Source organism: Prionailurus viverrinus, chromosome B2, assembly GCF_022837055.1.
Source record: "Prionailurus viverrinus isolate Anna chromosome B2, UM_Priviv_1.0, whole genome shotgun sequence".
In the NCBI taxonomy this organism is placed as follows: domain Eukaryota; kingdom Metazoa; phylum Chordata; class Mammalia; order Carnivora; family Felidae; genus Prionailurus; species Prionailurus viverrinus.
Window position 1 is genome coordinate 43,723,957 of NC_062565.1, and position 18,147 is coordinate 43,742,103.

General features: G+C 46.2%; 1 long non-coding RNA gene across 1 annotated transcript; it reads left to right on the plus strand.

The window, feature by feature from the left end:
- The first annotated feature begins 7,349 nt into the window (after positions 1 to 7,349).
- LOC125166167 (uncharacterized) lies at positions 7,350 to 17,767 on the plus strand. Its single transcript, XR_007152379.1, has 3 exons — positions 7,350 to 7,410; positions 13,776 to 13,879; positions 17,685 to 17,767. It is a non-coding gene; the product is annotated as an uncharacterized LOC125166167 (long non-coding RNA).
- Positions 17,768 to 18,147: the final 380 nt, after the last annotated feature.

An 18,147-nucleotide genomic window follows, 5' to 3' on the forward strand; every position in this document is an offset into this window, starting at 1 on the left:
TAGGGGCCATAAGAGGCAAAAAGGTAGAGTGTGAACTCAGGCCCTCTAACACCTGTTGACCTTTGCCCTGTACTTCTGCGCTCCAGTAGTCCTCTTTTTCTCTGGACATCGTGGATGCCTAAAAAGGAGGCTACAAAACCAAGATGATAGGCCATGTTGTCTCGGGAAGAGACTGGACTAAGGCTAACGTTAGAGGATATCCATCACGGTAGCCAAGAGAGTCAGTGAGTTGCAGGGACAGGACCACAAGCTGATGACGTGTAGGTGTACCTCCATGAATGGTCTTGCCCAGTTGCTGGCAGTCACTTAACACCAGTTAAAGCCACGTTGGAAGAGGCTATTAGTAATGCAAATGTCAGGAGAAAACAGGAAAATGGTCCAAATATATGAGGTTTTCAGACTTTGAGACATTTGTTGAAATTCTTATAGAAAATGGAAGAACAGCTCCCCCCCCGCCCCCGAGTAATGATTTATTTGTTTTAACTGACCTCCATCAGAGCGGGTAGCTCTAATCATTTGGAATGAATCTAATCGGCTTACTGCCAACGGGAATATCTGATGCAAGTCAATTCTGCTCCTAAACCGTAAGTGCTGCGAAAGGGAAAAAGCACCCCAAAAGTAATCCAAAAGATTTAGAATTCACTCCCTTCATTGTTTTAGTCGGACTTTGGCATCTTGGAATATTTCGGGAGCCTGCACAGCTAATGTGTACTTTTGACAATGGGGGCAAACTCGTGGCTTTTGAGAATCCAAAAATGAGTCGCTGAGCATGAGAAGATTTTAGTCATTAATGAAGTAAACATATTTTTTCTTCCAAGTAGACTTTTTCCTTCACTTTAACTGGGTACTGTCATTTGCAGAGAGGCTGGGGTCATGAACGTGGCTTCAAGGGAATCCCCCTGCTTCACTTATCTCAATGATAAAGTCATTCACATGGAACCACACGGAACTTGGATTCTAGTGTTGAAACCGCTTCTTCAGGCCTGATTTGCATACGCTAGAAGTATCTTGAGAGCTGGGACAAAATTATTGAACCAACCACATTATCTAGCACTTTTGTTTGCAAGTACTAGGAAATAAATACACTTTGGAGGAAGGAATCCGTGAATGAATGAATGTATGAATGAATGAATGAATGAAGGTCAGAAGAAGTCATTTCACCGTAGAATAGATAGATGTTCCTACTCATACAACAGCAGTGACTGTTGGGTCCTTGCCACGTGCACTGCAGTGTGAGAGGCACAGAGTGAGGCATACAGACGTGGTATAGCAGCCAAGGCACCTGCCCCAAAGTAGCTTACACACTACACAGGGCACAGCCACAATGTGCAGTCTTTTCCTCTGGGCGACATCATGGATCCAGTCAGCTGTGGGGTCACCATCTTCCCCAGCGGCCCCTACCACCGTAGAGGCTAGAGTTCCTACCTTTTTTTCCCTGTGAAGCCTTAACTTCCCCTCCTCTCCCTGCCCTGGAACCCACTTCCTAGACCAAGGCAACCGGCAGAAGGACCTGTGCTGGTGATGTGATACCTCATCTACTTGACATCTACTTCACCGACTTCAACTCCTTGACTTCATCATCTTCCGAATACTGCTGGGGGGGAAACCAAGTGAAATTTTGCAGTGTTTGTAAGTCAGAATGGCCAGCTATTGATACTCTCACAAGATGCAATCGAATTTTGGCATATTTGTACAAAGTGGATGATCCATAAGCTTTTGGAAGTATTGTAGATTTTTCCAAGAAGTCCTTCCTCTAGGACTCTCTCTCAGCCAGGCAGGCCTGGTGTCGGGGGATGATGTTTTTGATGGACTGCGCTTCTGGGAGGTGAGCGTTGATGAGGTTTTGTTAATTGTAGCGGAGGAACCCTAACGTGGAAGCATGCTTTGAAAAGTAGTTAAAAAAATGCCCTTTGTTTGCCAAACAATCTGATTGGGATAAATACAGCATAAGAATTTCAAAGTAAACACAACTATATGAAAAGATCTAATAGCGCAACATGACGTGATCCCTACAACCACAATATAGAGCTGCTTTTATTATTTCAGTCAAGATGCTTCTGGACTTTTTTTTTCCACATGGGTAGTACTTGAAAAATGGAAATATTCTCAGGAAGTTTGAGGGGAAACTATTAATCACTCATAATTTACTGGGGATTAATTTATATCAAATGCTTTCAGAACTGGAAGTGACTTTAGAAATATTTTAGACCAGTTCTCAACCAAGGGTGATTTTAGCCTCCCAGGGGACATTTGGTAACGTCTGGAGACCTGTTTGGTCGTCACAGCTTAGGGGCCCTCCTGGAATCCAGTGGGCAGAGGCCAGGGATGCTGCTAAACATCCAACAGTGCATAGGGCCATCCCCACAACAGAGAATAATCGGCCTCAAATATCAGTAGTATGACTTGGTGAGAGAGCTTGTTTTCAACCAACTCCCTTCCTTTTGGAGTGAGATGCCCAGAGCTTGAAGATGATTTGCAAAGTCACTCAGCCAACCAGTGACGGGAGGAGGGGCGTCAACCTTGTCCTCTGTTCCGTGCTCAAGGCTCATTTCACTGCAATGGAATAAAAGGCTTTCCCCCTGGTATCTTATTGAGACCAGCAGTGTGAGTTGAGAAAATATAAATTTTGATAGCTAATGCAGGATTCAGGAAAACGTGAGAGGATAATTCTCCACCAGAGATCTGGGAGGAAAGATAGATACAAGTAGTGGGAGGTGAGAGTCTGCAAGCAAGAGAAACGAAACAGCCAGAGAGCCATAGTGGGGGTGACGGAAACCAATTGCAGAAGAGGCACAAAAGGAGCCGTGGGGACATATCCCCCCAAATGTTGCTTGCTTAGCAGTTTAATATGGATATTTCTAGGCTGACTAACTTGTCCCAGTTTGCCTGGGACTGTCCTGGTTTTAAGACTGAGAGTCCCATGTTCTGGGAACCCCCTCCATTCTGGGCAAACCAAGTGTGTTGAGTTTCCCATTCCTTCACACGAACAGACTTGATCAAAGTTTTTCTACCAAATTGCATATTTGGACAATTTCAGTGAAGGGCACATGAAACCTCTTCTGCACAGTTTTGCAACTTCCTACGAATATATAATTATTTCAAAATAAAAATTTTTAAGTAGTTTATTGAATGTGATCTGAGTGAATCACTAACCTTCTTTCAACTGAGACTCCAGGGCACTTTTACGGGACCAGATGGGACAGCCAGAGTAGAAAGTCATAGGATGTCACAACCACTGTGGGCACTAATTTCATAGGTAGTAAGGGTACCATGTGGTCACGGGACAAATGGTGTGGTTGCCATTTAAGCATGGTCAAAGGGTTACTTAATCTTGAGGTAGTCCAGATCTTTCTGTGGTGGTAAATAGCGCAGTTTAAGGTATATGCAAAGCAGAATGATTTATATAAGAAAAAAAATTGTAGGAGAAACTTCCACTGAGACCATTGCTCATTCATTCATTCATTCATTCTAGTGCCACACACTCTGCTAAGTGGTGAGGAATAAAAGTTGGGTGGGAACTCTTCTTGTCCCTTGAAAGGTTTTTTAGCTTGGGGCTGAAAGAAAGGTATTGAGCAAAAATGTCCATTTTAACTTTAACAATGTAGAACACGCTTCTTTCATAAAAGGGAGAAGGGAACATTCGTTGAACACCTTCTACGTTCAAGTTACTGTGTTCCAGTTAGATAGCTCAGTATCTTCAGGCAGACAAAACCGGACTTTCCAGAGGAACCTGGGGTTTTCAGTGTTTGGACATCTTTAAAAGAACATTTGAATGTAATGGAATATTCATTTTTTAAAAATAATTTTTAGTGCTTATTTATTTATTTTTGAGAGAGATAGAGAGTGAGAGGGGGACGAGTGGAGAAAGTGGAAGACAGAGAATTCCAAGCAGGCTCTGCACGGTCAATGTAGAGACCAACGAGAGGCCCGAACGTGTGAATCATGAGATCATCACCGGAGCCGAAATTAAGAGTCAGTCACATAACCAACTGAGCCACCCAGGTACCCTTGGAATATCCATTTTTTAAAGAGGAACATCCACAAGTAAAAATTGGCCTCATGGGCCTGGGAAGCTGAGCATTGGGTAGAAGTGTTTGACCAGAAGATTTCTCAATCCATTCCAAATTTCTTATCTCTTTAGGTTAAATCCTGGAAAAAACTTATATAATTATCTGAAAATTTTCTAATTTTCAAGGCCACATGACTCTTCCACATGGGGAGGGAAGGTACTATTTTACAGGGTTTGTTGTCAGCCTTGCTCCTGTCTCTTAGATGAATTCTCTTTTAGCTGCAAATGAATGTTACTGTATGTTTTACCAAAAGCAGAAGAAAAGTACAGTGGGCACTTGGCCATATCAGGTGGGTCAAGAGACAAAGGAAACAGAAGGAAAAAGGAGAAGGAAGAAGGAAAGCACAATATGCTAAAACAGAAACTGGAAGTCATGGAGGCAAACCATGGACTCTTCTTTTCATTCAGAATTGCTCATGGTTAGGAAGTCAGAGCAGCCATCTTGTTTTTAGGTGAGTCCCTCTCTAGGTTTCTGTCTTTGGCCTTCAGCAAAGACATTACTGGAAGAATCCCTGGGGGGAAGCTTTTAAAAGAATACCTACCCTCAAGCCCCACCTCCAGAGATTCTGATACAATTGGTCTTATATAGGACTTAAGTATTAGTATATCCTCGAAGGTCCCGGGGTAGAGTCATAACTGAGAACCAGTATTTAGCATAAACTGCTAATTTTTATGGATGGAGAAATCAAGCCCCAGAGACATTAGACAACTGAGAGAGGTTGACACGGCTAGACGCAGAGGTGGATCTAGAACTCAAGCGTCCCGCTTCCCATGTGATAATTTTCCACTACTGCATTTTGAATGCCTCACATATGAAGAATAAGTCCCTAATGCACTTCTGTTTTTAAAAACACCTAACATGGTACCGAGCACAAAGCAGCACTTAATAAATATTTGCTGAATGAAGGAACATGGCACATGTTTAATTTTCTCCCCCACACCCACCAGAAGTACTACAATAACATGTTCTTAGACGCTAAAGTGAAATGGAATGACTTTCACGTTGAGTCCCTTTCTTAGGGTTCAGTACCTTTTTGTGACTCAATCTACGAGCCTGTGATTGAGTGGATCATAGAATTCAAGGGGATTTCCATTAAAGTAATGAAGTAGCAGTTGGCTTTTCAGCTTCAAATTCTTTCCCTTGTTAAAGAAAGTGAAACATTATCTTGAGTAGGGTCGGCTATTTAAATCCCACTGAATGGATTTTCAATAGAAGTGATTGAAAAAAAACATTTTTAATTTTTTGGAGGAATTTGTTCCATTCTGTCTTGTGTTTCATTATAAACAGGTTTTTTTTTTTTAGCAGAAATTATTCTTCGTGCCATAAATGTGTGGTGAATGCCTCCCAACCATATTTCCACACAGACCACAAGTCTTTGCCAATTTTTTTTTTGTACGTAGAGCCCCCACTGATGATGGCTCAGAACTGAAACCCGATCTAATGCTACTAAACTCCTGGATTGAGAAGGGTCTTAAAATCAACTTTGGCGGTTTAGACAGAAATTAGCCCAGAGCCTCTGGTTTCTCTCTTTTACTAGAATTGTTGATGATGCAAGACAAAGCCTACTGAATATTGGACAGTAAGCCTTTGAGGGCAGGGATCATCTCTCTTCTCCTCACTTTGATATCCTTCACACATGGGGAGTGCTCTAAACCATGCATTCTCAGTGGAGATGAGAGCCCCCTCCAGGGTGATTCTTGGGGGAAGGGCGTAAGAAAAACCTTAGAAATGGTTTATGGCCCTTCAAAGGGCCACAGTGCATAAGCAGATATACAGTATATCTGTGGCACTAAATTTTCATGGGGAGATTGGGTGAAAAAGATCTAAAGGCTCCTTGGAGTTATAATTTAAAAAACATTTTGAGGGGCCCCTGGGTAGCTCAGTCGGTTGGGCGTCCAACTTCAGTTCAGGTCATGATCTCACTGTTGGTGGGTTCTAGCTCCATGTCAGGGGCTCTGCGCTGATAGCTCAGAGTCTGGAGTCTGCTTCGGATTCTGTCTCCCTCTCTCTCTGCACCTCCTCCCTCGCACTGTGTCTCTCTGTTGCTTGAAAATAAATAAAGGTTTAAAAAAAAAAGTTTGAGAAACAGTGTTCTAAACATATTTATTGACTGAGTGTAATGTATGGCGGGGGATGGTGTTTCATGGCTCCATCTTGGACAAGTAACCTAAGCAAAGATTCCTGTATCTGGAGACTTAGCCAACTGCCATAATATTTTGACTTCGGTTTCAATTATACTCCACATGTCCCACTGTCCTTGTGGTTTGAGATTCAATGTGAAGCCACAGGCACCAGGGAGGACTCGTTGGTCCTTCACCAATTTGAGTGTAAAAGTGAAAATTCCATCAGGGAAAAATCGGAAGGGAATGAAGCTGGTACCACGAAAGTAGCAAGGAACAAGGCAAAGCTGTTTCATGGGGAATGACCCACAAACTATCTCTTACAGAGCGTCCATTCAGCTCTGACTCTGCCACTTACCCAATTTTTTTAAGACACAAATCTCAGTTTCCTCCTCTCTGGAATGGGGACAAGAGTAGGTGTCATCCCCACCTCAGAGTGTTCTGGTTGATATCAAATGGGATCACACGTGCGGACACACAGTCTAACCTGTAAGTTGTTAATTTTAGCATATTGTTATTTTCCCGATGATTGAAATATTATTTCCCTAGACTATGAGGACGCAAGCAAGGATTTGAAAGAGTAAGATCTTTCCATGCCAGTGAAAGATCCATTTCAGGCCCTGGAAGACTTCACATGACGTGCCGCATGCCACGTGCCCCTACTTGGATGCAAAAAGAGCTGGAAGGTGAGGCCTCAGACCAAGCACTTACTTTCCAGAAGCGAATTTGTACAATTGAAGGGCGCCACAAGGAAGACAGCTAACAGGCTGTGCCATGAAAGAAAACCACTTAAAACTATACCTAAATGTTAATTACCCATAGCACAAGCAATCAAGAAGTTAAACCATCTTAGAATGGTACCTTCAAAAGTGGTTCCAGTTCTGCATCTTGACCCCCATTTATGTCCTTGGGTCTCTTTCTCTTTGCAAGAACACCTCCTTCTTCCTACTTTCATTGTGTGTATTTTACCGTTAGGGCAAGTGCCCTTCTATCTGTAGGAGTTTCTTTAACCATAGATTCCACCCCTTTACCCTACAGGAGTTTTCCCCTATATTGGAGTTTATTCAGTCTGGAATAATCTGCCATCTTGGGAGATTCCTGGGGAGAATGTAGGACAGTAGGGCATTCCATGGAAGCCTTTGACATTCCAAGACCTTCAAACAAATCCACTGGGAGGGGAACACAATGGTTCTGGTCCCTGTAGAGCTTTCCACACCAAAGTAAGGGGCAGTTACACTTTCTTATCTTTCCACTATTCTGGAGGATTATTGAAACAGATACACACGTATACACACATATAGAGGAATCTTCTGAAGACAAAGATCACTTTTCAGAAAAAATTCCAGTTTCAACCCACAGAAAGGGACAGAAACCCTTTTTTAACTGCACCACCATGGTAAGCTGCTTTGGTAAACTGCTTCTCTCATAGTAGAGTTCATGATTCAAGTATTAAAACAGAGTAGTGTTGGTTGGTCATTTGTTTTTCACTCATCTTTGAATTAAAAAAAAGTTTATTTATTTTGAGAGAGACAGAGAGAGTGTGAGTGGCAGGGGGACTGAGAGAGAGAGAGAGAGAGAGAGAGAGAGAGAGAGAGAGAGAATCCCAATCAGGCTCCACAATGTCAGCTCAGAGCTTGATGTAGGGTTTGAACCTGAGATTGTGACCTGAGCCGAAATCAAAAAGTCAGATGCTTAACCAACTGAGCCACCCAGGCACCCCTCCTCTTTGATTTTTAAAAGTACGCTTAAACTTTGGGAGAATAAGAAATATGAAGCATTGTATTTATCATTTGCAATAGTTTAATTAAATTCCCAGACAAATGCTATTCCTCACCCCCCAACCCTATGGGGAGTAAGACTAGTTTCATTCTTCCGCTTAAGACTTATTTTCACTTCCTTCCAGCCTGCTTTCCCCTGTTCATTTGTGCTTCAATGCCTTTGCCTACTGTGTCCCCCTGACTAGCAATGCCCTTTGAATGATTTTTTTTTTTCATCTTTCAAGATCCAACTCACTCTGTGCCACTTTCCCTGACTTCTCTGGCCCATGCTGGCCTATTTCTCTGACCTCCTACTATGTTCCACAAAGTTGAATAAATAATTGCTTTACATGTTTTTTCCTCTGTTGCCAAGGTTGTATTTGCCGGCACGCGGGGTAAGTGCTTTATACATATTTATTGTCTGGATGAATCTCACTTGATGGCTGGAAGTGAGAGAACATTCTTGGGTAATTGATGAGAACTGGTGTTTCTTCAAACTCTCTGGGAACAAGGAAATTAGCTTATGACTTCATTCTCACAGGCTGTGCAACCTTGAGCCACTTACCTAACTTCTGTAAGTCTCGGTTTGGGTATAAAATGGAGATTAATGGAAAAACGACCACTTTGTCCATTTTTTGGAAGAGTGAGGAATAAGATAGGAAAAGTGGCTAGTGCAGCGCCTGGCATATAGCAGGTGTTCAATCCATAGTAGCTGTCATTAAGAGTGTTGTTATCGTCGTTATGGTTATTCTCCGCATTATCCGATACAGTTCTGGGCATGTCGATTGACTATTTAGTCCTGAACAATGAGGCTGTTCAAATGTCCTGTAGCATCCTTCACTGGTCTGTTCTCTATGATTTGCTCAGGATGCAAGAGACCTGTCGAGGAAAATAAGTTGGAAGATTCAGTAGAAGTGCTGTATCCAAGTATCATAGCCAAGCTACGTAAAAGATGAAAACTTTCCCACTGAATTTCCTGGACTGGCATGAGGTGGGTGTCGTACCCACACCTTAGTTCAGACTACGTGAGGAGTGTGATAAACCAGAACTCTGAATAGTGGCTTTCATGAAGCGGCTCAGATAAAAATCTTACTATTCAATTTTTTATTTACAACTTAGAAATTCTAGATTGGTTGACGTTGGCTCCATGCTTTAAACCAACTGATGGGAAGAAAAATCTGTTATTGATTTACTGGCCTTCTTTTTTTTCTTTTTTTTTTTTTCCCTCTTGCCTCTGAGCACTGATGAAAAGTCTCTCCAAAACAAGTATTGGGGGCCTCACAGTCCTCAGGGAACTGAGGGAGGAGGTGTGGGGTGGGCGGCATTTGCATCTCATTGCTGGCTTCGAGGGTTGTGTCCCTTCTTCAAACGTTTCACTCTGGCAAGCCACTCTTCTTCCCCCATCCTCAGGGAAGCCCTTGCCCAGCAGAGTGGCCCATAGGCAGGAATCAGCAGACTTGGATTCGGTTCCAACAGGGCTCCCTCGACAGCCCCTCCCATGAGCTACACACATCGCAGTAGATGTCTTTCCTGGACAGTCTCCTACCTTTGCCACTCTATCCCCCGAGGGGAGGGTCTAGAGGTGGAACAGTTCCATCAGGTAGGTAAAGTTCCAGGGGGAAAGACAGACTTTGATCCAGCCATAGAGGAAGCCTCATACTCTGCGTTAGGGCTAAATCTGAAATTGGACACGCGCACACACACGCACACACACGCACACACACACTAATGATGGGGAGCTGAGTGCCAGATACCACGCGAGGTGCCATCTTACATATTCTTCATAACAATCCTGGAGAGTGGAACTTACTACCTTGAATAAGGCTCAGAGAGCCCAGGCGGCTCCCCCAACATCACATGGCTGGTGGGTGGTTGGAGCTGAACAAACCATTTCCCCCGGGCTTCGATCGCTCACGGGAGGGGGTTGCTTGGGCTTCCTGGCCTCAGTAGAGACGCACGGGTCACTACAGAGAACTGCGCTCAAGTAAGCTGGCAAGAGAATTCTGGCCGCGGAGGCAGCGCCCTGTCCCTTGCCCTGCCCGTTTTTCAAAAAAGCCGGCCTTCGACCAGGCCCAGCATCACTCCCGCCATATCTGATTCGATAAGGAGTTGCAGAGCCAATAAGATTCAAGGGGAGGGACGTGAACTTCGCCTCTCCATGGGGAAGATGACAGTAAATGTACGGTCCTATGTAGTTTCACCGGGTCTCCAGAGCAGCTTGTTCCCAGGGAGTTCTGGGGGCGCTGAGTTTTTTACTGTACTTCATTTTCATGTTGTACCTTGCGCTTTTCAGAACATCTCAGGGACTATTTACTTCATTTGATTCTCTTCTCTATTTTTTTTTTAAGTTTACTTATTTATTCTGAGAGAGACAGAGACAGCGCGAGTGGGGGAGGGGCAGAGAGCAGGAGAGAGAGAATCCCAAACAGGGGCCGCACCACCAGTGCGGAGCCTGATGCAAGGCTCAAACTCACGAACCGTGAGACCATGACCTGAACTGAAACCAAGAGTCAGTTGCTTAACCGACTGAACCCCCCAGGTGCCCCTCATTTGATTCTCTTTTCTAAACAGAGCAGCTGGAGAGATTCTTTTTAAGAGTCAAGTCAGATTATGTCATACGTCTGCTGAAAATCTTCCAGTGGTTTCCATCCTACTCAGAGTCAGAGTCAAAGGCCTTACGAGGTCCTAATCCATCTGGTCCCATTTCCTTAGGACGTCAGACTTACTACACCCCCCACCCTCATCCCTTCCATTGCTCTGGCCTTGCTGTTTTTTAATGTGCAGGCTCACTCACCTTTGCCTCAGGGCCTTTGCACCACCTGGAATACTCTTCCCGCAAATGTTCTCTGAGGTCCCTTCTTTGCATCCTTTGGGCCTAAATCTCAATAGCTGCCTCTTAGACATGCCCTCCCTGGTCTCTCTTCAGCACTCCTCATTCTCCTTCATGTCTGACTATTTTGCCAAGACACTTATCACCGTTAGAAATTCTACATGTGTAGTTTACTCATTTATCTGCTTCCCCCCGTGGAGCTCTAGGGAGAGAGAGATTTTTACCCAGTTTACAACTCCACCCCCCCCCCCACTTCCCCGAGACTACCACAAGGCCTGCCCCTGAGCGACGATCCATAAATATTTAACTTCAATATGAAATATTGAATAAAAGCATGAATTCTCGCAGCAATGATATTTTCTAGTCAAGGTAAGTATTGTGCTCTCAGCTTTACAGATGAAGAAACAAGCCCACGAGTTTCCGTGACTGGTCTGAGGTCACGCAGATGGTGATAGAACTGTCTAGAACCGGGTGCCATGACCCCTAGCCCCAGGTCTTTTGGGCAATAAATTGCTGAGTTCCCATGTGGCTATTTCCATGCAGGGATGTGAACGACTCTGATATGGGTTCAGATACACAGACCCGCAGGCTCCCACTGCAGTGAGAAGAGGGTACCACACGACTATCATTTCCTGGACAGAGAAATATGCATCTCTGCCCGCTGGGTTCAGAGCAGTAGTAATTACGAGAGTCTGGAAGGAAGTGAGAAAAACATCAGGGACATTTAACAACCTTCACTGACCTGCAAATTATTATTTACAGTAACACAGAGCATTTCCTCTGCGGAGGCGAAGACACAGAACATATTATGCCTTTTTTTTTTTTTTTTTTTTTTAACATATAAGCCTGAATCCCCATAGCACGCTCCGGAAGCAGACGAAGAACAGAAAAGAGTGAGTGGACAGGTCAGGATGGACTTAGCCTTAGGGGATGAAAGGAACGAATTCTCGCCATCCTTTTTATTAAATTCCTCCCAGAAACTCCCTGAACTTGATATTAAAACAATCTGAGAATCGCATTGTAAACTCTTCAGAGTCGGGGTCGGGCCTTACTGTTCATGCATCTCCTGTTGGTTGAGTGTACTGCTTTGGGACAGAAGGCCCTGAGAAGTGTGTCCAAATTGACTGCCAGGGCCAGGGCTGGAAGAGGCTTTGATTCGAGGCTCTTCCAACCTTGGCCCCCGGGGCACCCACCATCCCTGGCCTGGGCCTACCAGAGCTCTCCGCCTCTGCCGACAGGGAGCTCATTACCAACGAGAGCAGTCCTTGGTTCTTATTATACTTCTCAGGCTGAACTCCTGTCTGCCTCCTGTGAGGCCCACCCTTCGGCTCTAGTTCTGGGCTCGGGGGTGAGAGAGACTAAGTTAACGTCAGGTAAGCACTTGCACGTGTGAACGAACATGTTCTCAGTGTCTCACAGGCTCTAAAAGGCAGAACTTGGCAGCTAGGAGTTCTTGAAAGCAGGAGCTCTCTGAAAGTCCTCCTGTGTATGTGTGTGCGTGCGTGTGTGTGTGTGTGTGTGTGTGTGTTACGGGTGGGGACTGGGTTTCCAGCGTGATGGTGCAGAGCATGACGTTGGAGTCAAGATGCCTGGGGTCTGCTCCTGGCTCTGTCACACAGCTGTGTGGTTCGGGTATGGCACTTAGCCTTTCTGTGCCTCAGTTTCTCCACCTGTAGAATGAAAGTAATAATGACAGCTTCATAGGGTTGTTGTGAAGCTTAAGTGAGCTAATGTCTGCGAAGTGCCTACCTAGCCCATCGTTAGCCCTTCTATGCTGTCCACACACGCCTGCTCATGCTCACTTGCTCTCTCTCTCTCTCTCTCTCAAAAATAAACATTTAAAAAAAAATTTTTAAATAAATAAATAAACGTTGGGGCACCTGGGTGGCGCAGTCGGTTAAGCGTCCGACTTCAGCCAGGTCACGATCTTGCGGTCCGTGAGTTCGAGCCCCGCGTCAGGCTCTGGGCTGAGAGCTCGGAGCCTGGAGCCTGTTTCCGATTCTGTGTCTCCCTCTCTCTCTGCCCCTCCCCCATTCATGCTCTGTCTCTCTCTGTCCCAAAAATAAATAAAAACGTTGAAAAAAAAATTTTTTTTAAATAAATAAATAAACGTGACAGCCTCTACCTCTCGACTCGTGACAAAGCCTGCACATCAGAATGAATTTCTGGATTCATTTAGTCAGAATTAGCGCAAAATCACATAAAATAAGAAGAAAATGGTAGCCATGTACCAAATGTTGGATGGGTTAGAAAAGAACCATGAAGAAAGGAAGCTGACACTCCGAGGGCCAGCTGTGGCCCGGGCCTGTGTGAGGCCGTCCGCCTGCCCCCTCCTTCCACAGCCCTTGGGGTCGTGGTCAGAATCTCCCTGTTGTTAACGATGAGCAGTGAGCAGCTCAAAGTGCCCCGCTTTGAATCGAGAATCCCAACCCTAGTCAGTCTGCATCCGGCGGTGGGGGAGAAGCCTTCAGGATGTGGCGGGAATTTGGAGCCGGGGGGCAGGAGACCTGGTTTCTTATCACAAGTATTGAGGCAGGCTGGCTCCTGTTTCTTGACAGGTCAAGTGGGCATCGGGATATCCACTTTACATTTCTCCCAGGGTTTGTAAGGTTGCTTTTGGTCATTTAATTCATTTATGTGTAATGTTTATTTATAGGCACAAGAACAAAACCAGAACTACCAAGGGCTGTTGGAGTGGGGGTGTGGTCTCTTTCTCAGGCCCCAGCTGTGGGCCCGTGCCCCGGACGTGGCTCCCTAACTATGTCAGTATTTAGTTTTGGCGATTTCTACTACAAACTTAGATAATTCCCTTATACAGCTGTGTCTTGAACGTGTTTAAATTGCATCCGTTCTCCCTCTGCTGTGACAGGGATTTTAGCGCAATTACGCTCTCTCTCCTTTCCTCTGTGTTTTTGTACCTAAGACAGTTGTCTTGATAATCTGGTCACCTTCATAGTTTTAAATAATGTACCTAAATCTTCACGTTGTGATTCCTCAGCTGTTAAGCAGGACCTGTCGACTTGCCGGTAGAACAGTGCCACAGAAACGTCTGCCCCTTTGGCTCCTTGCCACCTCCCAGGGCCCAGGACCTTCCCAACACAGGTAGGCACTTGCTTGCTATTTGCTGCACGGACGACTGTATCCTGAGCCAGAAGCACACCTGCGCTGCCTTCCCCTCCCCCACCTTCCCCACCTCCTTCTCTGAACTGTAGTATTCACTTTACTTTTTCAGGGTTTTTACGATTTATAGTCTAGGCCTTCCAGGTTTCATCTGTAGGTTGGTTGGAAAACCTGAAAAACAGGGACACCAGCGTGGCTCAGTCAGTTGGGCGTCAGACTCTTGGTTTTGGCTCAGGTCATAATCTCACGGTTTGTGGGTTCGAGCCCCCCGTCGCGCTGTGCACTAACAGCGGGAAGCCTGCTTGGGATTTCTCCTTCTGCCTCTCCCCCACTTGCGTCTCTCAAAGTAAGTAAATAAAAAAAAAAAAAAGAGAAATTCTGAAAAGCAATACACAGGGTATAGAATACTGTGATTATAAAAATATTATATATTGCAGAACCAAGGAATATAACCACATCTGCATCACTTAACAAGGGGACCTTGGGCAGGGGATGTTCCAGAAGCCAAGGCCAAGTGGATTTTTTTTTTTTTTTTTTTTTTTTTTACCCAAGCAAATGCCGTCACAGCCAGTTGCTGTCCATGGAGGAAGGTTGGGGGCTGTAAAACTCAGAAAGGCTTTTAATAGTGACCCCACGGCCTATCCCTTTTCTTCAGTCTCCCCAGGGCTTTTCTGGGAAGGGCACCTCCTTCCCCAGGCTAGTTCTCTCTTCCTCTATGTGTTTTTGGGGTGTAGATTATTCCACTCAACTTTATCCGTCAATATGACCTCATCCTCTTTGTGTTCTAGGCGTTTGTGAGATTTTCTGGATTGCTGCTGGGATCTTTTCATGCTTGATATGGATTTATTCTTTTGCATTTATTTACTGTTATTTCAATAAGACTTGGGAAGAAGGAGAGGTAAAGTAGGCCCAAGGTACCCTTTTGACCTTCAGCATTTATTTTGAAAATTTTGAAATGAACAAATATTTCTTCAGTGAATAACTAGGAGACCTTCTGGTTCAGGTGAGGAGGCTTGTTATGAGTGGGTGTTTGATGGGGTCAGAGAACCAACACTTACATCCTAACAAACAGGGCCAATTTTATGTCCTTATAGATAAAAGAATACTTTCACCGGGACTACCTTGACAAGTTCATGTGTCCATGAGATGAGAATAGAGGAAAAAAAGTACAGGAACAAGTTCCAGCGATGAGAAGAAGCATGACAGAAGCATTCCATAATTTATCTTAAGGCAGCAATAATTTGTGTGTCTGGAGACACGCTTTGCAGGGAAAAGAGTCAAGACTCGCTGAGGTGATGTCACGTAACAGAACGCGTGGGGTTGGTGACAAGCAGACGGAAGTCTGAAACCTCGTTGTGTCTTATATATCTTCTGCAAAGTGGGTACAGTAAAATCTGCTCGGCGAGGATTGAGGAAAGCGACACATGGGAGGTACTCGGCATAGTGTGGGTTCTTTGGGACTGGTGATCCCCATGAGGCCGGGGGAATGGACTAGAAGAAAGTTGAAAGATTTGTATACCAGCTCTGCTGGGTTTACTGCAGCCATTGCTGTATCTTTATTGTCTTTCTGTCTGTTTTTGTCTGTTTCTCTCCCTGTCTCTTCTCCTCTCCCACCCCAGTCCTCAGCGCTAGTAAAATCTTTAAGCATCCTCTGAAAGAAAATTGCATGGTATCAGTCACAGGAATGTGCTACCATTTCACGGTGGCCATCCGCAGCTCTCTCCCAGGACCCCAGATAGAGAATCCCAGCCGGGCAGGAGAGCCTTTGGTGGAAGGGGAGTGGTGTTTCCTGGATGCTCTTTTGCCCTCTCAGCCATTTCCCTTAAGATGAAATGATCCCCTAGTTATGGGACAAATTTAGCCCCTATCCCTCCATGGCCAGGGGCTGTGGCAATATTCTACTGACTCCTCCTCACTGGATTTTGGAAGTGTAGGCTGGAAAATCACTGTCAGGTTCTGAGGGCAGCACATTATGGAATAATCAGGACTTGGCACAGGATGATGTTAAAAGTGCTTTCTTTCTTCCCCAACACTACTTTCAGAGATGCTTGGTCAGATCGTTCTTCACTGCTTGGGGGCCGGCAACAGTGCACAGATCCACATGACCTCCTGGAAACTGGGCAAGTCCCTACTCCACCAGAGTCGGACTAGACCTCTTGGTCCCATCAGCCTCTCGTCTATAGACATTTTTCCTCATGGTAAAGCAGCCCACCATGAGCTCCCCGAACGCTCCCTGAGGTCAAGCCTCTCCCCCAGTGAGGGATTAGAAGCGCCCACCTCACTGGCTGTGTGACTTTGAGCAGGTTACCTAACCTCTCTGGGCCTCCATTCCCCCAGCTCCAAAGCGGAGTTAACAATAGAACCTACCTCAGAGGGTTGGGATGGGAATTCCGCACGTTAGTTTATCCATGAAAAGCCTTTAGACAGTGGTTCTCAACTTTGGTGTGCTCAGAATCCCCTGGAGGGCTTGTTAAAACACAGATTGCTGGCTCCCAGCCCAGCACGTCCCTTTAGTTTGCATTTCTAACTAGTTCCCAGGTGATGCCTACGCTGCCTGACCGAGAACCGCCCCCACCCCCGAGAACCGCCCCCACCCCCCCACCCCCATTTTAGAACAACGCCTGACATGGGACCAGCGCTGGGACCAGTATGATTTATTTGTTACTCGTTATTTACCTGAAAGATTTAAAAAAGGAATGCCACGGTACCTTTGGAATACTTGGCCTGATTAGGTAGTCCTTTTAGAAGATTCGGGATATCAAGGGGATTAGCTAGCCCTCCTATCTAGCTGGAAGGGCTGTAGGAAGATTAGGAGATGGTGGGGACCAGAGACGAGACGGGCAGCCTGGATGCATTTCAGTAACCAGGAGCCACGTTGGCCTCCCCCTGCTGCTGAATTTATGGATAAAACAGAAGGCAGGCGCTGGGGAGCCAGATGAGGCCTGCCTTGCCTCACTCTCCAAGTATTTGGGGCTCAGGATGGTACCAGGGGCTGTGGGAAATCATGACACTAAAGACTGGACCGCGGCCTTCGGCGATCTCAGTTGCAGAGCTCCCCCCCCACACACACCAAACAGTAAATAGCCACTGGGGGCGTGTAAGGTGAACACGATGCCCCCCGTGTACTAGCCTTACGGCCTTGGGGGAGATGCTCTCGCTGGCTGAGCCTCAGTGATCTCGTGTATCCTCCCAGGGTCCCTGTGATGATAGGAAGCGCGGCAGAGCCCCGTGAGAGCGGGGACCTGTCTGTGCTTCGCACCGTGGCATCCTTGCTCCGGGCTGGTCCCCCCCACATGACAGGTGTGCCCTACTCTTGGATGCTCTGCTGAGTAAAGCACTCGCGGCATCTGGCTGGTGGCGTCTGGGCACGGGCAGCTGTCCTTGTGACTTCGGGTGAGGACTGGCCTAATCGGGGGAGACGACTGGAAGATGTGGCAAGCTCTCCAGATCTGGAGGGATGGCAGGGAAGAGGAGGACGGAGGACGGAGGAAGGAGGGTGTTTCAGATGGGGCTGAGGGCATAAGGCAAGGGGCGTTCCAACAAGGGGCGTTCATCTCCCCCCAACTGCCTGCCCATGAAAAAAACAAGAGGCAAAGAATGCAGGTCAGTTTCTTCTTGTTTGCCTTCTGACAGAGCATTTTGATAGAGACCAACCTGGGCATAAAAGAACATTCTTCATGTTCTCTGATCATGCCAGAGTGTCCTAGGTCAGTGCGTGCATAGGAGGCGTTCCACAATCTGTCTTCAGCTTAACTTTCCAACCGCATATCCATTTCGTCCCATCCAGGACTGTGGTGGCCCCCTAAACCTGGAAAACTCCTATTCATCCTTCAGGACCCAGCCAGTGCCTCCTTCTTACGCAGGCCTCAGAAGAGGAGGTCGCTTCTGTTGCATTTCCCCAGCCTCCGGTCTGGAAGGAGAAACACAATTCAGCAAAGCTCCCTTCTCCGGCTCCGGCCCCACCTGTCACTAGGGGAGCCTCAGCCGCCCGACCTTCCACGGCTTCCTTCTGTAGTTTTCCTGAGTGTCTCCAGAAGGTGTCATCTGTGTGCTCTCCTGTGGGCAGCTGTTTATCTCCCGCATGGCATTTGTCAGTGCCCTTCTCCGCGGAGGGGGAGCAGGCTGCGGGGTCCCCCCGCCCCCCGGCTGCTGTCCGTGTGCCAGTGGTCTAACTGAGGCCACAGCACAGCGCCGCCTCCCGCTGCTGCGTGCTGAAAGCTGAGCTTGCTTTCCCGCAATCACGTGGTCTG